The sequence below is a fragment of the Triturus cristatus genome, chromosome 12 (assembly GCF_964204655.1).
Source record: "Triturus cristatus chromosome 12, aTriCri1.1, whole genome shotgun sequence".
Classification (NCBI taxonomy): domain Eukaryota; kingdom Metazoa; phylum Chordata; class Amphibia; order Caudata; family Salamandridae; genus Triturus; species Triturus cristatus.
This window is the reverse complement of record NC_140595.1, coordinates 827,262,255-827,285,205: the sequence shown is the minus strand read 5'-3', so window position 1 is coordinate 827,285,205 and position 22,951 is coordinate 827,262,255. Positions and strand designations below refer to the sequence as shown.

The 22,951-nt window shown below is 45.6% G+C and overlaps 1 protein-coding gene across 2 annotated transcripts in view; it reads right to left on the bottom strand.

Moving 5' to 3' along the window:
* LOC146782995 (polyamine-transporting ATPase 13A3-like) overlaps positions 1-5,650 on the bottom strand; it is a 374,238-nt gene extending 368,588 nt beyond the window's left edge. Inside the window, exon 1 of one of the 2 annotated variants that reach the window (XM_085638060.1) lies at positions 5,148-5,650. The gene's annotated coding sequence lies outside the window, so the exon portion shown is untranslated. The remainder of the gene's footprint in view (positions 1-5,147) is intronic. The other variant, XM_085638059.1, reaches the window with a different exon arrangement.
* Between the last annotated feature and the right edge of the window lie 17,301 nt (positions 5,651-22,951).

Here is a 22,951-nt window from a genome sequence, read left to right as displayed (position 1 = left end):
GCAAAATGGCAATATTCAAACCTGGAAAACGTACAACCCCTCAAAAGACGACTGCATGTGTACCCAACTTCCCAACCTTCATCATACTCTACTTTGTTCTCTAAATTCCACAATATTTGATCATTTTGTCAAAATGTTCCTATTCCTCCATCTTAACTTCAATTGCCCTCCATAGAATCCTTTCGCCCAGCAGACATTTTTACAGTCTACTTATCCCTCAATATTTCCTACATTCATCCTGAGTCCCATTCCCAGGCTAGATTAGCACCTCTGCCCCCATATTCATTCAGAGGCCCCTACCTCCACACCTAGCCCTCTAAAATAACTATTTAAATAACCGTACAATACTACACTTTAGTTACCGTCTTACCACGACATGCACTTGATCCCTACCAGATACCTAGCCTAACTACTTATCATATAGCTCTGCTATTGATTTCCTCCGTTGTACACAGCTTGTCTAGATATTCACTTCCGTACAAAATCACCACTTCTCCATAATCAGAACTCTCTATGACTAAACCAAGACCCCATATTCAGCCTCTTACCATGTCCACTCATGTTCCTCCCATGTCTCCAGGAAGCCTTAGCTCTTAATAGTCGTCCTCCGCCACATACCTACACTCTGCCTGATACCTCATTTGTCTCTTCCAATATTCACCCACCTCTGCTTAACAATACCCCTTTATAGCCTGGTACACACACTGGCACACACACTATCTTCAAACTGATCCACTTTCAATATTACCCGCCCTGCCCACATTTACACTATGTTAAAGATTCGCCTCTGCCCAATATACACTACTCATCTCACTCCAACATTCATCTATCTTCTCAGATAACTTTACTTTAACCAGTTCCTTTCCAGCCACCCTTAAGCAATCTTACAACTCAACTTATTGTCTGTTCAAGTTAGAGGACACGATCTTCATTCAAGAATCTGGAGCCACTCAGGTAGGAGGTAAATGCTTCATTCTGTATTAGGCACTTAATTTCAACAGCAGCAGGAAGATTATGTCAGGACTCCATCCTCTTTCCATCTGTAACTCTATCCTAGCTTCCACACCACAAACTAACATTTTATTACATCATTCACTCTCAACATTCGAGGCACCAACTCAGACATACAGTGAAAGGTGGTACTACACACTATACACACACACACAAAACATAAATTACAGGGACAATCATTCATTACCACTCAGTCGCCAACATGTCTAGCTTATACATCCCCCAAAAACAAATTGCTTAACTCTCTAGAGCCCATACAGACGCACAAAGACAAAAGCAGTTACAGATACTCTGCAACGGGACAAAGCATGTAGCTCCCCACACCTCAGTTAAACAAAAACAAACAAAAAAAAAAACAGCAACTAGGTTGCGAGCACTACTACACAATAGTGCAAGCCGTGCAACCCCCTCGGAACATGAGGTCCTACCACCAGAATGTCTGCAGGATCACAATGACCCCTCACACCATATATGCATGCAAACATAGGCAAGCAACAGCAAGGGTGCGGAACTCACAGGCTTCCTTCGATAAAGAGTTTCCTCGTCACCCCTTTAGTCTACACATTTAAGGCACAATCAAACCACAAAAGTACAGTTTAGCCATTTATCATCTTACCTGAAAATGTCCTTGATCCTACTCCAACACAACTACAATCATACATAATCACCCCAGACATCTACCTCAGTTTAGTAAACTGCACAGCAGAACAAACTCACACATTCTCCATCCACCACAAGCAATACATACACCCCCACAAGTCAACTCACACTAAAGTGCAGGAGTCCACTCCTGCATGCACCACACGCTGTCACAAGCTGGCTAAATCAATATAATTGTGCCAGATGTAAAAAAAGCACTAAAACTGCACCGATTACCATGCCCTCTGGAAACTGAACCAGAAAAGTAGGTAAGTCTTCCGAACACGATGATGATGACCTCCCATAGACGCACACTGGAAAAGTACAGACAACACAACAGTCAAACACCAGAGCAGTCCAGCAATACAATCACTGACATCAGGCCGTGTAAGCAGGTAAAGAAGTACTCATCGACAACACACTAGACCTACATCCCTCATTGACTCTACCCATTTGTACAGAAAGTGGACTGATTCCAGAGGTCATTCAGGCGAAACTTGAGGCTTTCACCACAACACACATGATTTTACAGTTAACCACATTTTCCATGGTGTAATTGACACTGCAAACACTTGCGGCATGGTACCCACTTGCGGCATGGTACTTCTCTCCTCCGACATCACACCCATGCCGTACTCCTCCATGCAACTTCTCACAGAGCACTACTCTTCCCCAATTTAGCACACCAGAGTACTCCCCCATGTACCTTCTCACAAGTTGCCACTCTTTCCCAACTTGGCACGCTTTGGAGGGCTCCCCCGGGCCACATCTCATGAAAGGGTACTTATATTCCCCAACTTCACACCAACACGCAAGCCAAGTAAGTTACATTTTTTTTTTTTATTAAACTTTTTTTTATTGAGAAACACCACAAACAGCACAGCAATGCCTACAAGCCTCGGCATACCTTTAGTTATACAATGGATAGGAGGTAACAATTCACGCATAAATAACACTTTGACTCATAGTTCTGATAATTCTTCTGTGGCATGTTTCATGCATTTCGACCTCACTACGTCACAGCTCCAAAGTACACTACATTTAAATCTCTTGCAATGGGGTCCTACTCTTCCCCACAGCAGTGATATTTGGACATGGACACCCAGCACATATCTAGTCAACACCACAGAGATAGGTACCGCACTCTCTTGCCCAAATTGCTAAACAGTCTCCACATAGAGACAAGTAAAACGATCACACTGTACTTGCAAAACAACATACAAGTGGACAATTTAAAATTCCCAACCTGTCTTGCATGAGCATTCAGCACCCCACAAACGGTAGTATAATTTACAACTCAATTTACCCAAAAAACGTACTAACCCAACATAGCTTTACTAATAAGATGTATATGGCACACGTCAGTACGCAAGAACGTAATGAACTGCACAGTTAGGAAACAAGTCACATTTCTAAACAGAAGCACATAGAATAATATGAACTTCGTGAATGCCAACTAACCCCGCTAACTAATTAAATAAATGTCATATTTTAACATTGCATTGGAACAAATGCCAGCAAAAAATTTCCACTGCTTCAGGACACATTATATACACAGTCTCATGTCAATAGTCTTCGGAGATAGAGTTTTGTTGTTTGTTCTAAGTTAACCAGGATGTCCTGCGGAATCTTTCTTCAATGTCTACAGACCTGTCTAATCATACACCAGCTTCCTACTCTCCTTCATGATGTTCAAGTTTACATAACCAGCGCCTCCAGTCTGGCACCTAGACCTGGAATCCAAGACGGTAGTGCGGGTCTCTCACATGCATGTCGCGTTGCTATGCCACCCCAAATACCACACACTCTTCTTCCAGCACCAACTTATGGGCACCAGACATGAAAGTCCCATCCTGGCGCTGCATATGGTCACTCTACCTGTGTCCTCCACGTGGACCGTAGCGCTAGCAGGAGCTGCGTCATCTCCTCTGGTCACCATAAAATATGTGGAATACCTTTAGCCAGCACTTGAGACCACATTCTGTGCTCTACAAACTCACTCAGGCCTCATGTGCTCAATAGGATTCTAGCTGGTCACATGGCACGAGCCCCTCCAGCAGACAGAACTTGTGCCTCTGACACATCAGTGAGCTGCTTGTGAGAGACACATGGGCCCAGCACATGCGATACTTAAAATCAAAAGAAGTAATGTGCAACCATTGCCACCAACAGTTCACCCCAAAGGCATGGAGCATCCTTTGCCACAGTCGCTTTAAATGACGAATCATATGGCCCCAGTCACCAACGCTTCTACTCAAGTCAATTTAATCTTCATGAGTCATTCCAGAGTTATGCTTACAGTAAAGGGTAATTACTGCCTCTTCCCGCTGTTACTACAGCACTGTCCTTATAACATGGTCTCCATAGCAGGGGCTTATCATCTCGGTTTGTAACTCCCCTCAGACCTCTCTCCCCCCTCACTGGGCTCCTCCTGCCCAGCATCCTGAGGTGACCCCACTTGTCGGTGGATGGAGGGTGGCTGGCCCCAAACTGGCCCCCCATGGTCCAAGGCTCTCTTCCTTCTTATGACAGGCCTCCTCGCTTGCTAGAAGGGCACCCACCGGCCCCATGGAACCGCTGCATTCTCATGCAGATCCGTAGCAAAATGCTGGAGTTAGAGGGCATGGTCTTGAAACTAGAGTCTGGAGCCGGTGGGTGGGTTCTTATGTCACAGCAGGTAAGTCCTGTGAGATCCTTAGCAAAATGCTGGAGTTAGAGGGCATGGTCTTGAAACTAGAGCCTGGAGCCGCTGGGTGGGTAGGTTCTTATGTCACAGCAACAGCAGGTAAGTCCTGTGAGGTCCTTAGCAAAATGCTGGAGTTAGAGGGCATGGTCTTGAAACTAGAGCCTGGAGCCGCTGGGTGGGTAGGTTCTTATGTCACAGCAACAGCAGGTAAGTCCTGTCAGGGCTTCATTCCCCCTCCAGCTGTCTCTATGTCCTAGCTCCCACTCCACACCCCATCATTCACTCGCATCAGTCACTCTCAGGATTCCAGACACCAACTCAGACACAAAGTATGGGGCACACGGATGCTACATCTTTGTATTAAAACAAAAGGGTACTGTTGCAGTGAGAGTTCGTGTGCCTGTCTGATTAAACATCACACCCAACAACTGCATCCTGCTCATACAGGATACTGGACATACACATTATATATGTTCAACATATTCTTTCGGGGGGGGGGGGGCAACTGTCTGCAAACATTAGAAAAATGATATATAAAATAAAATCATATTTATGCATCCCGATCTCGTACACTCGCTATCCGAGTTTGACCCTAACCTTCCATACCCGCCCACCTGCCATAAATACCACCTCCCTGCCGCCCACCTCTCGCATGTATCCTCTCTGATCCATGACACCTAGCTCCCCGGGGTATCATGTGTCACACCAGCCACTTGGAATAACCATAATATACCCCCCACCTTTGACATTACCCACCAACACTGTCACCCCCTCCTGCCCCATCCTATCTGCCCCTCCCCCCGTATCTCACCCAGTCTTGGATCCACATCACATCTCCCTGTGGGCTCCGCCTGTCCGCGTGCCGGGGGCTGCTCTGTCCGCGTGCCGGGGGCCTCCTGATGCTCGCGAGCGCCTGCAGCCAGCGGTGCGAGCGGCGCGGCGCGCGGACTGTCCCAGGCTGACTGACAGCTGCAGGGCTCCGCCGCTGCGCGCAGCCAGACGCTCCCGCCTTCTCTCAACCGGAAGTGGCTCAAGATACCCCGAACGGCAAACTGGGTTTGGTAGTCTCCTCTGAAGCCTCTGCCCGCAGCCGGTGTCTCTCAGCATCCTGACATGACGTCAGTCCAGCTGCATGTCGGGATTTGATGTTTGTTTAACGCTGGATCCTGCTATTGAAGCTTAATAGCTCGTCACAATCCCGCTGCGCGAGCGATGTTTGTAGCAGGGGGATAGCCGCGGGGATGGTCAGGCAAGAAGTCTTTGCTTCGTTATGTTATGTTAACTGAGATGGGTGAGTGCCAGAACAGGTGTACCCATCTGCCCGAAGGCATGCTGGGTAATGTAGTCTCTCCCGTCTGCGGTTCTTCTCGTCCTATGGTTTATGAAAGAATTCGGAGGGGTGTACAGGACGTCATTGACTGGAAAAGGAGACCGTTGCCAGCGGACCAATCGCAGCGTGGTATCGCCAACGGCCTTTTATGGGTCATGAATGGCGCGAGAGCCGCTGGGGCCGCCGTGCCCAGCCACAATCCGCCATCTTGAACCGTTGAGGCACTTGGCAACCATTTGGAGCCAGCCTGCTTCAGGTGCGACAGGGGAAGGCTGTGCTCTGGAGGCGCCTCATCCTGGAGAACGTCTGCTATACTTTTCATCCCTCCGGATCTCGAGGGTAGCGGCTGTGGCCCGTGGTGTGGGGAGCAAGCAAACGTCTCCACGAGGCAGGTGACCACATCCTGCAGCTCTGTCAACGGCTGCAATGCAAGGGGCTCAGCGCTTCAAAGGAGAACGAAGGGCTGTGTGCAGCTCGCTTCCACCCCGTAGGAATTGTTGTCCATTGTGGCGTAACATATGCGCCAAAAGACCCGATTCAGGCGGGAGACTTACGATTTCTGAAGCCTAAAATAGCTTTCTTTTAGCTGTTTCGCTCCTGAAATTGCCTCTGCGTCAATAGAAGTTAACGGGGAAACTACATTCTCCCAATGTTTTTTTTTTTTAATCTCTGACCTCTTCTAAATGTTGGCATGTATGTATTTAAGACTGGAGTGTAGTCTGGAACTACATCTTGTTTTAATACATGGTATGAACTCAGTGGATGGTCACGTCTGCGTCCAACAAGGCACCAACTGGACATGCACACCTTGTCTATGGTCAGATCTAGAATTTCCTTGACTCAGAACTGTTCCTAAGCTTTTCAGTTGGAGAGCTTGCCATCTGGAGAGTCCTGCCAGCCCAGGTATTCACCACAAAAAATGCATGCCAATAGACCCGATTCAGGTGGGAGACTACCGATTTTCAAGCCATAAATGGCTTTATTTTAGCTGTCTCCTGCCTGAAATTGCATTTTTTACAATAGAAGTCAATGCGGAATTTTCATTCTCCCGATTTTTTATTTTAAATCTTTCACGTCCCTGTCCTAAAATGTTGGCATGTATGACCACTTACCACGCCACACACCTGCACAGAATATTTTACACCTCTTTATTCCGCTGTGTGTAAGAGCTCAACATTCTAAACTTGCCTTTAACTCATCCAATGCTTACATCACAGACCTGCTGTGTACAGTGGAAACCAAAAGTGTTCCAGCGTTTTTTTTTTTCTTTTCTTTTTTATATAAATCATTTGTTTGTGGTATACTAATCTACAGAAGTTTAGTTTGTGCCTAAGGTAGTTTTAATCTGTGAAAAATGCTGATTCACAGTTGGGATTTGAAGAACCATGTTTGAGAAAAACTATTTGCTCTCATGATTTTCTTGTTGAAATTATCGAAGGTGCTCCAGAAGCTAAAACATACATTAACAAATATATTTTTTAGCCATGTCAGTAAAAAGCCTTACATGCTGAGTAACACATACTTTCAACAGCAGCAGCAGTCTGTCAGTTGGTTCTCTAGTGTTCTAATGCACCTCCACTACAGAGTTCTAATGAACAACTAGAGAATTAACATGTTATATTCACAACAAATATAAAGCACACCTGACGACCATGTGGGTGCAATCAGAGCTGTAGAACTCTACAGAGGGAACTGCGGTAAAAGAAAAAATGAGGCTTTTTTCACATAAAAATTATGATTAGTGCTCTAGATAGCTAAGCAGACTTTCTCGAAATTCTCAAATATATTCCACATCTAAGCCAGAAAAAAATTCTGGCATGCTGAGTGAATCTTTCAAGTTCAACACGAGTAGAATTCTGTTCTTTGACCCCAGTGTTCTTTTTTTTTTTTTTTTTTTTTTTTTATTGAGAATTCATGTTACATTATATCAATACAATATGAATACATTTTAACTAAATAGGGAAGCTGGATGAGATATAAGCAGATTACAGAAATAGCAAGGAAATATGGATAAAGCAAGAACAAGGCATGTAGAAATCGGTTGACAAATTACATTTCTAGTATCTAATTGAGATTGGAGGTTGTGAATCATAAAATGGTGTGGTATAGATATGATATTAAAATTGAAATGCATATGATAAACATAATGCCAGCTGCCACAATAAAAAGAAGAAAGAGAAGGAAGGTATAGCTAATGAAGGTATAAATATTAGAGTATAAACGTAGCCATATTCTGAAGATCAGTAAGGTTACGACAATCTACTAGTGCGCCAAGCGGCCACTGGTGCCCAAATCTTCAACCCCTAATCTCTTAATTTTTTTCCCTTATGTTGATACAGAGCCCCCTCCACATTATGTATACCCAGAAATCTGGATAGCCACATTTGAAAGGTTGGGGCCTGTGTATCTTTCCAAGCTGCTGAGATTAAGATTCTAAGTACAGCAGTAGAGATAAAAATGAGGGCTTCAGTCTCAATATGTGGGACACCCCCGCGCCGCACGGCCACCAGCTGCTGTGTGTGCCCCCTCGCCTTGCCCTCTGCCTCGCTGCCTGCCTCGCTGCCGGCTGACGCCGCTGGCGTCTGTTTTTGCTTGTTTTGTCTAGCATTTGTGCTTGTTTGAACTGCATTTTCCTCCCGTGTTAGCAGCTTTTGTCTGACTTTTGTGCCTGTATTTTTTCTAGTCAGTTTCAGCCCTTTGCGTTCTCCTGCCTGTCTGCCCGCCTACCTCGCCGCCCTCCGCCTTCCCTCCCCGCTCCCCGCTTCCCGCCACCACCGCTGACCACGCCCCTTTTTCCTTTCTGTTCCCTCCCCGCTCCCGCCTCCCAGCTGCCCCGCCCACCCGCGCACTTGGCCTTATAGGGCGACCGTGCGACGCAGGTGAGTGTGACCCACTTGTGGGACACCCCCGCGCCGCACGGCCACCAGCTGCTGTGTGTGCCCCCTCGCCTTGCCCTCTGCCTCGCTGCCTGCCTCGCTGCCGGCTGACGCCGCTGGCGTCTGTTTTTGCTTGTTTTGTCTAGCATTTGTGCTTGTTTGAACTGCATTTTCCTCCCGTGTTAGCAGCTTTTGTCTGACTTTTGTGCCTGTATTTTTTCTAGTCAGTTTCAGCCCTTTGCGTTCTCCTGCCTGTCTGCCCGCCTACCTCGCCGCCCTCCGCCTTCCCTCCCCGCTCCCCGCCACCACCGCTGACCACGCCCCTTTTCCTTTCTGTTCCCTCCCCGCTCCCGCCTCCCAGCTGCCCCGCCCACCCGCGCACTTGGCCTTATAGGGCGACCGTGCGACGCAGGTGAGTGTGACCCACTTGTGGGACACCCCCGCGCCGCACGGCCACCAGCTGCTGTGTGTGCCCCCTCGCCTTGCCCTCTGCCTCGCTGCCTGCCTCGCTGCCGGCTGACGCCGCTGGCGTCTGTTTTTGCTTGTTTTGTCTAGCATTTGTGCTTGTTTGAACTGCATTTTCCTCCCGTGTTAGCAGCTTTTGTCTGACTTTTGTGCCTGTATTTTTTCTAGTCAGTTTCAGCCCTTTGCGTTCTCCTGCCTGTCTGCCCGCCTACCTCGCCGCCCTCCGCCTTCCCTCCCCGCTCCCCGCTTCCCGCCACCACCGCTGACCACGCCCCTTTTTCCTTTCTGTTCCCTCCCCGCTCCCGCCTCCCAGCTGCCCCGCCTACCCGCGCACTTCGCCTTATATGGCGACCGTGCGAACGCGCAGCGGTCACGCGCAGCGGGCGCGCCGATTGTGCGCCGAAGGCGCGCCAAAGGTAAGCCCGTCCGCGACCGGACCGCGCCCAGCGCCAGGACCCCTGGCCAACGAAGATCCCGACCGACCCGCCTGACGTACTCCGCCGCCACCCTCACCGCTCTCAACACCAGCCGACTCCCAGAATGCCATCAAGCCACTCCACGACGTACCCACGGACCTTTCAGCTGCCACGCCTGCAAGTTCACCTGCATCCGGACCAGCCTCGCACCAGCACCCACCAAGTCGAACACCAGCAGCACCCACCTCAAGTGCATCCTGCTCAACACCCGCTCCGTCCACAGACACGCCATCGAACTCTGGAACCTTCTAGACGCCACAGCCCCTGACGTCGCCTTCCTCACGGAGACCTGGATGAACGCCTCTTCAGCTCCCGACATCGCCATCGCTATCCCAGAGGGCTACAAGGTCGTCCGGAGGGACCGAAACGCCAACCAGATGGGAGGAGGCATCGCCATCATCCACAGGAACACCATCCGTCTCACGACCAGCACCGACAACACCCTGACCAGCGCCGAACACCTGCATTTCCAGATCCACACCAACCCGAACACCACCCTCAGAGGCACCCTGATCTACCGACCCCCTGGACCACGCACACAATTCAGCGAGGACATCGCCGACTTCGTCAGCCCGCATGCCCTCCCCTCCGCCGACTACATCCTCCTGGGAGACCTCAACTTCCATCTGGAGAACAACAACGACCGCAACACCAGCACCCTGCTCGACAACCTCGCCAACCTGGGACTCAAGCAACTGGTGTCCACCCCCACCCACCTCGCCGGACACACACTCGACGCAGTCTTCTCATCCAGCACAGACATAGACTTCAGCCACGCCACAGAGCTTCAATGGACGGACCACAGCTGCGTCCACTTCACCTTCAAGAGAACGACGACCCACCAACACCAGCAACAGGCAGCCCGCAGAAGCTGGAACAAGATCACAGCAGACCAGCTCGCCACCTCCCTGAACCAGCACCCTCCTGCCAGCTCAGCGAACCCCAGCCAAGCCGCCGACAACCTCACGAAGTGGATCAGCAACTGCGCGGACGAACTCGCCCCACTGAGGACCCCGCCTAGCAGACCCGGCAGCAAGAAGGCCCCATGGTTCACCGACGAACTCAAGAGCTCCAAGAAGAACTGCCGAGCCCTCGAGAAAGTCTGGAGAAGGGAACCGACACCGGGCAACAGGACCTCCTTCAAACTTGCCACCCGGAAACACCACCAGCTGATCCGCGCCGCCAAGAAAACAGCATTCAAAGACCGGTTGGACAACAACGCACACAACTGCAAGGAACTCTTCAACATCGTGAAAGAGCTTTCCAACCCCAGCGCAGGAAACAACGACATCACCCCATCGCAAGACCTCTGCAACTCCCTCGCTTCATACTTCCACAACAAGATCGCGGACATACATAACAGCTTCAACAACCAACCAACGCACACCATGACCGAACAACCACCCCCCACCACCACCCTCCACGCCTGGACCCCGATCAGCACCGAAGACACCATCCGCACGATGAACTCCATCCACTCCGGATCACCGACCGACCCCTGCCGTCACCACGTCTTCAACAAGGCCGACGCTGTCATCGCACCCCACCTGCGAGACATCATCAACACTTCCTTCGACACCACCATCTTCCCTGAGAGCTGGAAGCACGCCGAACTCAGCGCCCTACTAAAGAAACCTACAGCGGACCCCACCGACCTCAAGAATTACCGCCCCATCTCGCTCCTCCCGTTTCCAGCCAAAGTCATCGAGAAGACCGTCAACAAGCAGATGGCCGCCTTCCTCGAGACAAACGGATCCCTCGACCCCTCACAGTCCGGCTTCCGAGCCAATCACAGCACCGAGACCGCCCTCATCGCCGCCACCGATGACATCCGAGCCCTGATGGACAATGGAGAAACAGCGGCCCTCATCCTCCTAGACCTCTCTGCGGCATTCGACACGGTCTGCCACCGCACCCTAGTACGGCGCCTCAGCAACATCGGAATCCAGGACAAGGCGCTGGACTGGATCATCTCCTTCCTCGACGGAAGAACACAGAGAGTCCGCCTACCACCGTACAAGTCAGAGGCCTCCGAAGTCACCTGCGGCGTCCCTCAAGGATCATCTCTGAGCCCCACCCTCTTCAACGTCTACATGAGCCCCCTCGCGGCCATCGTACGCAAACACAACCTCAGCATAATCTCCTACGCCGACGACACCCAACTGATCCTCTCCCTGACCAACGACCCCGCCGCCGCCAGATCCAACCTGCACGAAGGGATGAAAGAGGTAGCCGAGTGGATGACGACCAGCCGCCTGAAACTGAACTCAGACAAGACGGAGGTCCTCATCCTGGGCTCCTCACCCTCCGCCTGGGACGACTCCTGGTGGCCTCCCGCCCTGGGCACCGCACCCAAACCGACAGACCATGCACGCAACCTGGGCTTCCTCCTGGACTCCTCCCTCTCCATGACCAGGCAAGTCAACAACGTCTCCTCGGCGTGCTTCAACATCCTACGCATGCTACGGAAGATCTTCTGGTGGATCCCCACCGAGACCAGGAAGACCGTCACCCAGGCCCTCGTCACCAGCCGACTGGACTACGGCAACGCCCTCTACGCCGGTACCACCGCCAAGCTCCAGAAGAGACTCCAGCGGATCCAGAACGCCTCAGCCAGACTCATCCTCGACATCCCACGAACCAGCCACATCTCCGGACATCTGAGAGACCTTCACTGGCTCCCCGTCAACAAAAGAATCACCTTCTTACACAAAGACGGTGCACCAAGGAAAAAAGTCTTTTCAATAAGTCCAATTTGTTGTTCTTTTAATTCATTCAATTTTTCAAAAAACAGACTCAGCCAACGCGTTTCGTTCTCTACGAACTTCGTCAGGGCTGTGAGAAAACATAGATAAAAACATACATATGTATAAAAAACACATAAAATACACCATACAACACAACAAACTACATAACCAATACTACATAGAAAAATGACATCATTACATATTACCATATAAATTAATAAACACACCTCAACAAATACAAGAATTCAATTACAAATTCTGACAAATATATATGTTATATACAAGAGATGAATCAGACATGTATAGCATTTACATACACATATAAAAAAGGTGAATCAAACATATATTACATTTACATGTACATATATAAAAACCAAACAACATACGGTTTAGTCAAACATATATATATCACAAAAGGTTTAAGAAAACACCATAGTGAACACAAGTATATTCTGATAGATTTCACGGACAGGACTAAATTGATTCAAAGGAGTTCTCTTCATTTAACATTGGGCAGCACTTGTAGGAGGGCATAACACAATAAGTCCTGTCCGTGAAATCTATCAGAATATACTTGTGTTCACTATGGTGTTTTCTTAAACCTTTTGTGATATATATATGTTTGACTAAACCGTATGTTGTTTGGTTTTTATATATGTACATGTAAATGTAATATATGTTTGATTCACCTTTTTTATATGTGTATGTAAATGCTATACATGTCTGATTCATCTCTTGTATATAACATATATATTTGTCAGAATTTGTAATTGAATTCTTGTATTTGTTGAGGTGTGTTTATTAATTTATATGGTAATATGTAATGATGTCATTTTTCTATGTAGTATTGGTTATGTAGTTTGTTGTGTTGTATGGTGTATTTTATGTGTTTTTTATACATATGTATGTTTTTATCTATGTTTTCTCACAGCCCTGACGAAGTTCGTAGAGAACGAAACGCGTTGGCTGAGTCTGTTTTTTGAAAAATTGAATGAATTAAAAGAACAACAAATTGGACTTATTGAAAAGACTTTTTTCCTTGGTGCACCGTCTTTGTGTAAAAAGTTTGTATATCTGGGTTTCCAGTAGAGCAAAAGTACGGCATGCTCTGGACGTGTTCTTGCACCTTCTTAAAATTTATGTATTGATTTTGGATTTGGTGTGCTTAACTGTGGTCAGCCGTACGTTCTTTTTGTTTACAGTTCATTTAATTGACCGTTCTGCACTCTTTTCCACTTTGTTATTTCATAAATATTAATCCAAAATTGGGGGCTTTATTCCCTCAGACAATATGCCTAAATTTCAGGATGGACGCGAGGAATTGGCTATGGACCTTTTTGGGACTAGTGTCTCTAAAAACACAACAACTGTAACCAATACGGCTACTGTGAGCCTTAAGACATTATTTGTGAAACTAGAAAAATTGCGCAAACAGGAGCTAAGTAGATGGTGGGACGGAGTCACCTTGGAACAGTACATGAAAAATGGCAAAATTCCAAGGGGACTCCGTATCCTGATTTTCCCGACATTTGAAGATCTGAGTGGGGATCTACTTAAAGAATGGGAATGCAATCTGGAGGGTGCATCTATAACAATGATGAAAATTTTGGTAAGACACGCTGCAGAGAAGGGAGAAAAGCTACAGGCAGAGATTGAGCTCCTAGAAAAGGAAATTAACAACATAACTGAGAAGGACCTGATTGAGAAAAATTACACAATACTTAAACAGGTGATGGATGATCACCAAGTGTACTTGAAGAATAAAAAATTAAGTAAAATAAGAAGAGATGATAGGGACTACCAAAATGGCAGAATATACACTTTTGCCAAGAAATTTGATGGGTTGCAGGGAAATGAGGATATAATTAAGAAAAGAACAAGGGAAGATAGAGATGTTAGTGAGGAAACAGGCTCTAATAGCAATCTATCCCTTTCCTCTTTAGGTAGTTCCACATCAAGTCATACAATGCCAGAGGTCCCTTTAGAAGAGGGGGCCTCGTCTTTCCAAAAAGAACTAGCCAACCTAAGGATAAGCAACCGCCTCCAACAGAAAAAAGACCAAACAAAAAGAGGCGGGGGGGTAGGCGATCATGGAACAACCAAAAGGGGAGGCTTGGCAAACAAATCGGGTGCAATACCCAAAGTAAGGAAGTAGCTGCGGGTGGCCTGGCAACAACAGGGGATCTCTTGACCAGTCAGAATGTGAATACCGACTTAAAGATTATAAATCTTTCAAATAAAATCTTGGATGATGATGAAAAGAGTTTACTGAGTAAAGGTCTCAATTTTTGCCCAACACAAGGGGGGGATTTTGCTAACCTGCATGTTGATCTGTTTAAATTCACCAGGACATTGAAACTTAAAGATTTCTTTGCGAATAAACCTTGTGAACAAGGGGGTGACAGGGGTGTACAGAGTGGGAGTACACACACCATACAAGAAGTACGCAATATACATTGTCTCCTCTCCCTGAATCCAGATGATGAGGTGAACATAACTACGGTCCTCGATGACCTAGACATTAATCATAGTGCAAGTATTGACAGTGGACTACGTCCAAAATCTAAGTTTATACCCTCACATTCTTACCACCATAATATTGATGACTTTCATAACAAAATCACAGAGGAGCTCTATAATATTGAAACACCCAAAAGATTCACTCCAAGGTCAACTACCAATATAACAGCGGCGGAGAGACTAGCCCTGACAAGACTAAATAGGGATACGAACATAGTCATAAGGGAAGCCGACAAAGGCGGGAATATCGTGGTAATGAATCATGTAGATTACACACAGGAGATATCAAGACAGCTCAGTAACGAGACACACTATCGTAAGATCAATGAGAACCCCATCCCCAACAGCACAATGAACATCAATGCAAAATTATTAGAATGGCGGGAATCAGGACTTCTCAGTGAAGAAGAATGCAGATTTATGTGGGTTAACTGTCCGAATTTCCCGTGTATCTATGTACTACCTAAGGTACACAAGGGGGGGAAATTTCCCCCTGGGAGACCAATCATTTCTGGGGTGGGCTCACCCACAGAAAAAATATCAGAATTTGTTGATCACAAGCTCCAGAAATATGTCCCAAACTTGCCCTCATATGTAAGGGATAGCAAGGACATTTTAATGAAGTTCAAAGATTTCGATTGGTCAGATGAGTTAACCTTCGTGACTCTGGATGTAGAGAGTCTCTACACCTGCATTAACAAGACATATGGTATCAAGGCAGTTCAATCCTTCCTTGATAGAGAAGACGCCAGTTTTTTTGACTACAATGAAATGATTGTTTCAATGATTAACATCATTTTGGACAACAACTTTTTCCTTTTTGATGGTGAATGGTTCCAACAGACACATGGAACCGCAATGGGTTCCAGGTTTGCTCCCTCTTACGCCTGCCTTTTCATGGGATGGTTTGAGAGGGAGCATGCCTGGAACAAGAATGCCTCCCCCTGGACTAATTACATCGTGTACTGGGGGAGGTATATTGATGACGTGATTTGCCTGTGGTCCGGGTCGATTGACCAATTAAATCAATATGTATCCTTTTTGAACAACAACACATACAATGTAAAATTTACAATGACTCATCATAAGGAGCATATCAACTTCTTGGATATTACTTTTTACATCAAACATGGGCAAATACAGAGTACACTATATAGGAAGGAAACTGCGTGTAACGCTGTGCTGCACGCAAACAGTGCACACCCTCACTCTGTAAAGAAGAACATTCCCTTTGGTGAAATGGTGAGGGTCAGACGGAATTGTAGTGAGGAAGACATGTTTCATACACACATTGAGGACACCAAGAGCAGATTTGCAAAAAGGGGCTACGATCGGGCAACTCTGGATAGAGCTGAACTTAGGGTCAGTAGGATGGACCGGAACAGTACATTACAGGACAAAAAGAGAATACATGTAACTGACACCAAGGTTAGGTTCATAACCCAATACACTTCCCACAGTAACACCATCTTCAATATTTTTAGAAAGCATTGGCATCTTTTAGTGGGGGTCCCAGGACTAAGAGATGTGATTAACAACAGACCATCTATCACATACAGAAAGGGTATGTCCCTGAAAAGATCACTCTGTCCTAGTTATGTAACCTCTCATCAAAGAACCCAAACATGGTTACCGGAGAAACCAAAGGGATTCTTCACATGTGGAATGTGCAATGTCTGCCCTTTAGGCAGGAATAAAACATCCCTCTTCCGTTACAATAGCCCAAGAGAGTACAGAATTGAGAATTTCGTAAACTGTAATACGACATATGTGATTTATGTCTTGGGATGTAGATGTGGTATAATCTATGTCGGGAGTACCATTCGGGCTTTAAAACTCAGGATCCAGGAACATAGAAGGGCAATAAGATCTAAAGATATCAGATACCCAATCACTAACCATTACGCTAATGAACATCCTGACGATTTGGAATTCTGGTTCCATGCAATTGAACACGTTCCAAAACCAAAGAGAGGTGGCAACAGGGATCTGTTGCTAAGACAGAAAGAATCCAAATGGATTTGTCGTTTGAGAGCGAATAGTCTGGGCCACAATACGGATGGGGAAATGCATTACTTTTTATAGTTGGACACTTGGACTGACATATTGTTTCATACAGCTGATTTTGTTTTGTGTTGGATGTTATTTTCAGTCTTGAGACCTGCTGGATATTTGGGTTGATAAACCAGATAAAATTCACTTCCGTGTCTGCTCGCCTCATCCAATGATTAAACTAGTTGCAGATAACCCTGGGTGGTCATTACTACTATTCTCTTCCTCTTTCAAAAGGAAACCCCACTATCCATATGAAATTACCATTAATGACTGGAGGACATCGTGAGAACATCGATAATAGTTGTCCGTTTTTATATATATATAGCTCCAAAAACATCTTTTGAATATTACTTGGGCTTTACTGGATCTCATTCACTCTTTTTCGCTTTATCCTTTTCTTCTCCCTTCTTCTTCAAAGTGTTGACTTTCATTGTTATATATTGATTTGAAACATTAACAATAACTCGTTATATATTGAGCCCATGGAGGGTTGACCAATAATATATCATGGAATTACGTGCAGATCAAGCGACCATCACTATAAATATCACTGACGCCAAATTTGGCTTCTAATGATATACACTTCAAGTGTCTAGATAAAGATGGGACTAACATCAGGGAATACTGGTACGTCAACTTTATGTATGGATCATATCGAACTTATACTTTAACACATCCATTGGTTAACTTTTTAGGCTTACGTGCCTACATTGATCTTAATATATGTACGTTCTCGTGACGTACACCTGCATATATAGAAAATGCTTTATTTACATTTTGAGGTTTTCCCATGATTTGTGATCTCATAAAGATTTTCAGTATTGAGTATCGTATACGCTGGCAAACGATACGCATTGGTCGCAACTTGGACCTATACGCTACTATTGGTAAAACAGTATGGTTTCAATACAGCGTTTTTGAAATTCGTGGTCTATACAAAAAATTGGTCGCCACACATATTATATTACGTATGGCCAAACATATAAACATATCGATCATGTTACTCCCATGATGTTTGAGTACTGAAAATTTGGACAAAAGAATCGCCTCTATGAGGATAATATTATTGTAATCTTAATATGGGACTGGTTTGGACATCGTATTTCCCATATCTTTTTAAACGACTCTTATATATATGCGGGTTTAACCGATACGCGATTGAACACTATGTATGGGAACTCCGTTCCAAAATGGCGCCCGCAGAGGTGAAACAAACACTAGGATTTGTATTTTCACCTATAAACATCGACATACACCTCGTGATACGGGGGATAGGCCTATTTAAGACGGCTGACCTATGGGGTAGGGTTTCACTGGTGACACGAGATAGCGCCCCCTTCTTTGAAAGGTAAGACGAGATCGCTATGTTATACGTGGGGGGAATATAATGGTGTTATACCACTTTTACACTTTGAGAAACGGTTTCATCGTTTATTATTTTTACTCTATGATTCTTATTATTATTGTCCTTTGGGGCGAACTATGTGATAAGAAGAAACGTTTTTACTTAATTGTTGCCATGAGCGTGTTCGTTGCTCGTGCATGTATACCTTTTGCTGGGATTTTCGCTGTTACCGCCCCAATAGTTCAACAAGTTGATAGCTTATTGGGAGGTAGATAGGGATAGCTACGTGTCCAAATTAGTGAAAATAATGTTGATTATTCGCATTTCGTAAAACGCCTTTGATGCTAAATAATTTTACGCACGATTAGGTGGGACCCTCTGGTCTTTAACGCGGCCGTATGCATTTTGTTAATAATAACATCTCCAGACAGGTGATTACAATAATGTTGATCGTTCGCTTGCTCCAAACGTTTCTAACGTTAATGTTTTATGCGTAGAAGTAAGTAGTACCCGCAGGTCTGTAAAGCGATGTAACATATCATGGTGATAACCATATCTTTTATTCTTGTGATACGTTAGTGCATATTGTCATTAAGAATATGCCATAGAATTTATCAAAACACTTTTTTCTAAAACCATAGTGGACTTCCTTGACACCGTGTGTGTTTTTTATATTACTCTTGTAGAATGATGGAGCCTGTACTGTGGGCATAAATATACGACAACAAGGTCGTTTTACCCCCCTTTTTTTCGTGAAACACATAAACCGGACATAAAGGGGACTTGACTAATTGAATATTGGACTAGCTGGTGACTTCTTAATAAGAACCTCTACATTTGCAGAGGTAAGCCTTTTGTCATCTCCTTATGTATGAATGAGATGGCTTTTTGAGGGGATTGTGATTGGTCATGCCCGCAATAGGCCCTAATGGAATTCGTCTTTTGTCTTTTTTCCTTTTCTTGGGAAATTATTATTCGTATTAGGTCATATATAGTCATATTACACTTGAAGGACGGCAGTGTTTCTCTTGGAATATATGGTGGCCGCTCCTTGGAGATAATCCATGGTAAGATTTGTCATTTTGATTTTTACATTATTTTCTTTTGTTATATAGATTTTTTTCCTTATTTCTGTTTCTGTAGAGATCATCTTCAAATTTGAGGTAGTGTCTTCGGTATCAAATGGATTATCTTCTTTAACTTTACCAATATACTTGATTATTAATTATTATCTCTTAGAGTTCTCTTTACATTTCTAAATTGATTCAAAGGAGTTCTCTTCATTTAACATTGGGCAGCACTTGTAGGAGGGCATAACACAATAAGTCCTGTCCGTGAAATCTATCAGAATATACTTGTGTTCACTATGGTGTTTTCTTAAACCTTTTGTGATATATATATGTTTGACTAAACCGTATGTTGTTTGGTTTTTATATATGTACATGTAAATGTAATATATGTTTGATTCACCTTTTTTATATGTGTATGTAAATGCTATACATGTCTGATTCATCTCTTGTATATAACATATATATTTGTCAGAATTTGTAATTGAATTCTTGTATTTGTTGAGGTGTGTTTATTAATTTATATGGTAATATGTAATGATGTCATTTTTCTATGTAGTATTGGTTATGTAGTTTGTTGTGTTGTATGGTGTATTTTATGTGTTTTTTATACATATGTATGTTTTTATCTATGTTTTCTCACAGCCCTGACGAAGTTCGTAGAGAACGAAACGCGTTGGCTGAGTCTGTTTTTTGAAAAATTGAATGAATTAAAAGAACAACAAATTGGACTTATTGAAAAGACTTTTTTCCTTGGTGCACCGTCTTTGTGTAAAAAGTTTGTATATCTGGGTTTCCAGTAGAGCAAAAGTACGGCATGCTCTGGACGTGTTCTTGCACCTTCTTAAAATTTATGTATTGATTTTGGATTTGGTGTGCTTAACTGTGGTCAGCCGTACGTTCTTTTTGTTTAAAAGAATCACCTTCCGCCTCCTCACCCACGCACACAAAGCCCTACACGACCAAGGCCCGAGCTACCTCAACAGCCGAGTCAACTTCTACGCTCCCAAACGCCACCTCCGATCAGCCAACCACGCCCTCGCCGCCGTCCCCCGCATCCGAAGAGCGACTACAGGAGGAAGGTCCTTCTCCTACCTGGCCGCCAAGACCTGGAACTCCCTCCCGACCGACCTGCGCCTGACCCAAGACCACCTCTCCTTCAGGAAGAAGCTGAAGACCTGGCTGTTCGAGCAGTAGCGGCACCCCCCCTCCCCCCCCCCCCCCAGCGCCTTGAGACCCTACGGGTATGTAGCGCGCTTTACAAGTGTCACTGATTGATTGATTGAATATTTAATTTCAATTGACTTTGACATCCAATAATCATTAGTGTTGGAGACAAGGTTATCTGGGCATCCAGCAGTCCTGACCAGAATGATTCAATCTCTAGTTTCACGCACTTGTAGAACATGTGAATAATGTCGGCTGGGCCTTTACAGCATCTGGAACAGTTGCTATCCTCCCGCTTGCCCCAATCATGAAGTTTAGAGGGGGTGTAATAAAGATTGAATAATGTTTTGAAGTGTTGAGCTTTTAAATTGGAGGAGCGTAGAAATCTTCTATCCAATTCAAGAGCTCTATCCAGGTCGATATCCGGATCTTCCAGCTTTGCAGCCCAGGCTGCCTCGGTTTTACCGATATCGTCCTGGGATTCCTGCAACAACAACCTGTACACACCATTGATTCTAGGATCGCCAACCTTCAAATAATCCAATAGCTTACACCTCTCCCTTAAGACAATTCGGGGCCTTATTGATCTGATAGTACTGACCACCTGAGCATATTTATAATCTTGTATACCCTGAAGGGAGCGCCTTAGTCTTAATTCTTCCAAAGTTCTACACTCATCTCTAAGAATTACTTGCCCCAGTGTCAGGATACCTTTTCCTGCCCAGTGTCTCCAGGACCCATCGTTGCTTAGATTGGGAAAGAGGCCAGAATTCCAGAGTGGGGTATGGTGATTATATTTGGGGATTGAAAATACTTTCTGAGTCGCGGCCCAGACCCCCCATATTCCTTCGAGTATCTTAAGTCTCGACTTGCTATAATATTTCCTTTCAGTTCTTCTTAGTAGAACACCAGTAGCCTCACTGCCGAGTAGTAATTCAAAGATAGATGGGATCGCGTCTTGTCCTCTCGGGAGGTTTGAGCTTCTTCCCACTGGTTCAAATAAGATAGCCATCTGTGTAAGAAGACAAGACCAATGATAGTATCTGACATTTGGCATTCCCAGACCACCCCTTTCCTGAGGTAATGACATATGTTTTAAAGATCTTCTGACCTTACCATATTGCCACAGGAAATTCATAAAGATAGATTCTATTTCCTTAATGATTTTCCCCTCTATTTTAAAGGGGATCGACCGAAATTTGTATAACACCTTGGGGAGCATAGTCATTTTGATTACATTGACGCGGCCAATTATTGAGAGTTGTAGTGTGTCCATTCTTTTCAAATTCTCCTTCATGGATTCCATGAGAGGGATGAAATTGTCTCTAATTATTAACTCCGGCTGTGCGTTGATCGTTATCCCCAAATAAACCACAGAGTCAACAAATCTGGCGTCTAGCTTATTTATGTTCTTGGAGCAGAGTACCTGTGTCTTGTCCACATTTAGACGATAGCCGGATTGTTCGCCAAACTTGCTCGTGGTATCCACTACTTCACGCATAGCTGTTTCGGGATCAGTAGTAATGACAGCAAGATCATCTGCATATGCCAAAATTTTTGTTTGAAATCCATTTGTAACTACCGGTCTAATTGCTGTGTTGTTGATTATTTGGCGTATTAGGGGGTCGATGTATAGTGTGAATAATATGGGTGAGCATGGACAACCCTGCCTTGTCCCCCTCGTAATAAAGATCTTATCTGAACTCTCGCCCATCATTTGAATTTTCGCCACTGGGGTGGCATACATGGCTTGAATAGCCTTCATAAACCTTGGTCCAAACCCCAATTCGACGAGCACTCGCCACAGGAATTCCCATCTGACGCGGTCGAAAGCTTTCTCCGCATCTAGGAGGATCATTGCGACCCCGCCTTCCCCGGCAGCATGGATATCGAACAGCGTGATAGCACGTCTGATATGATCTGTGGTTCCCCTACCAGGAATGAAACCGTGTTGCCAAGGGGAGACCAGGGACCCAACGATCCGTCCTAGACGGGTTGCCAAGATTTTAGCATATAATTTATTATCGGCATTTATTAAGGATATGGGTCTGTATGAGCACAGCAAAGACAAAAGTGACGAGTAAATTTATTGACTTGGGGCTTATGTTGGCTCAGAGAGAGATTACGTGGCACTGGAAGTCCCGGGAGGGCCCATCAATCGGGCGGTGGATGTCCGAGTTATTAAAATGGTCTAGATGCGAGAGTGAAGTCAGACGGCGGCAAGCGATTAAGGCGGACAATGAAAAGGGGTTAGAGTGGGTAAGGGCATGGGAGCTGATCGAGCAGGCCCTGCAGGATTGCCGGCTCGAGCGGGCGGAACGGGAGCGCGAGGAGAACGGAGTTCCTTGAGGCTGAGGACAATAGATGTAACCCCTGACGGATGGCACGACTTAGAGTTAGGGACCACTGGAGGGGCCCACAACAGCAGCAGTTGGGGGGTGGGGTGGGAGGGGGGGGAGTTCCTGAGGTGGGAGGGTAATGCTATATTGAGTTGGATGAGGAATGTAGCTGTTGGGACAGAAAAGCAGAGGCTCCCATGGGGCATGATCCAGGCACCGCTATGAGGC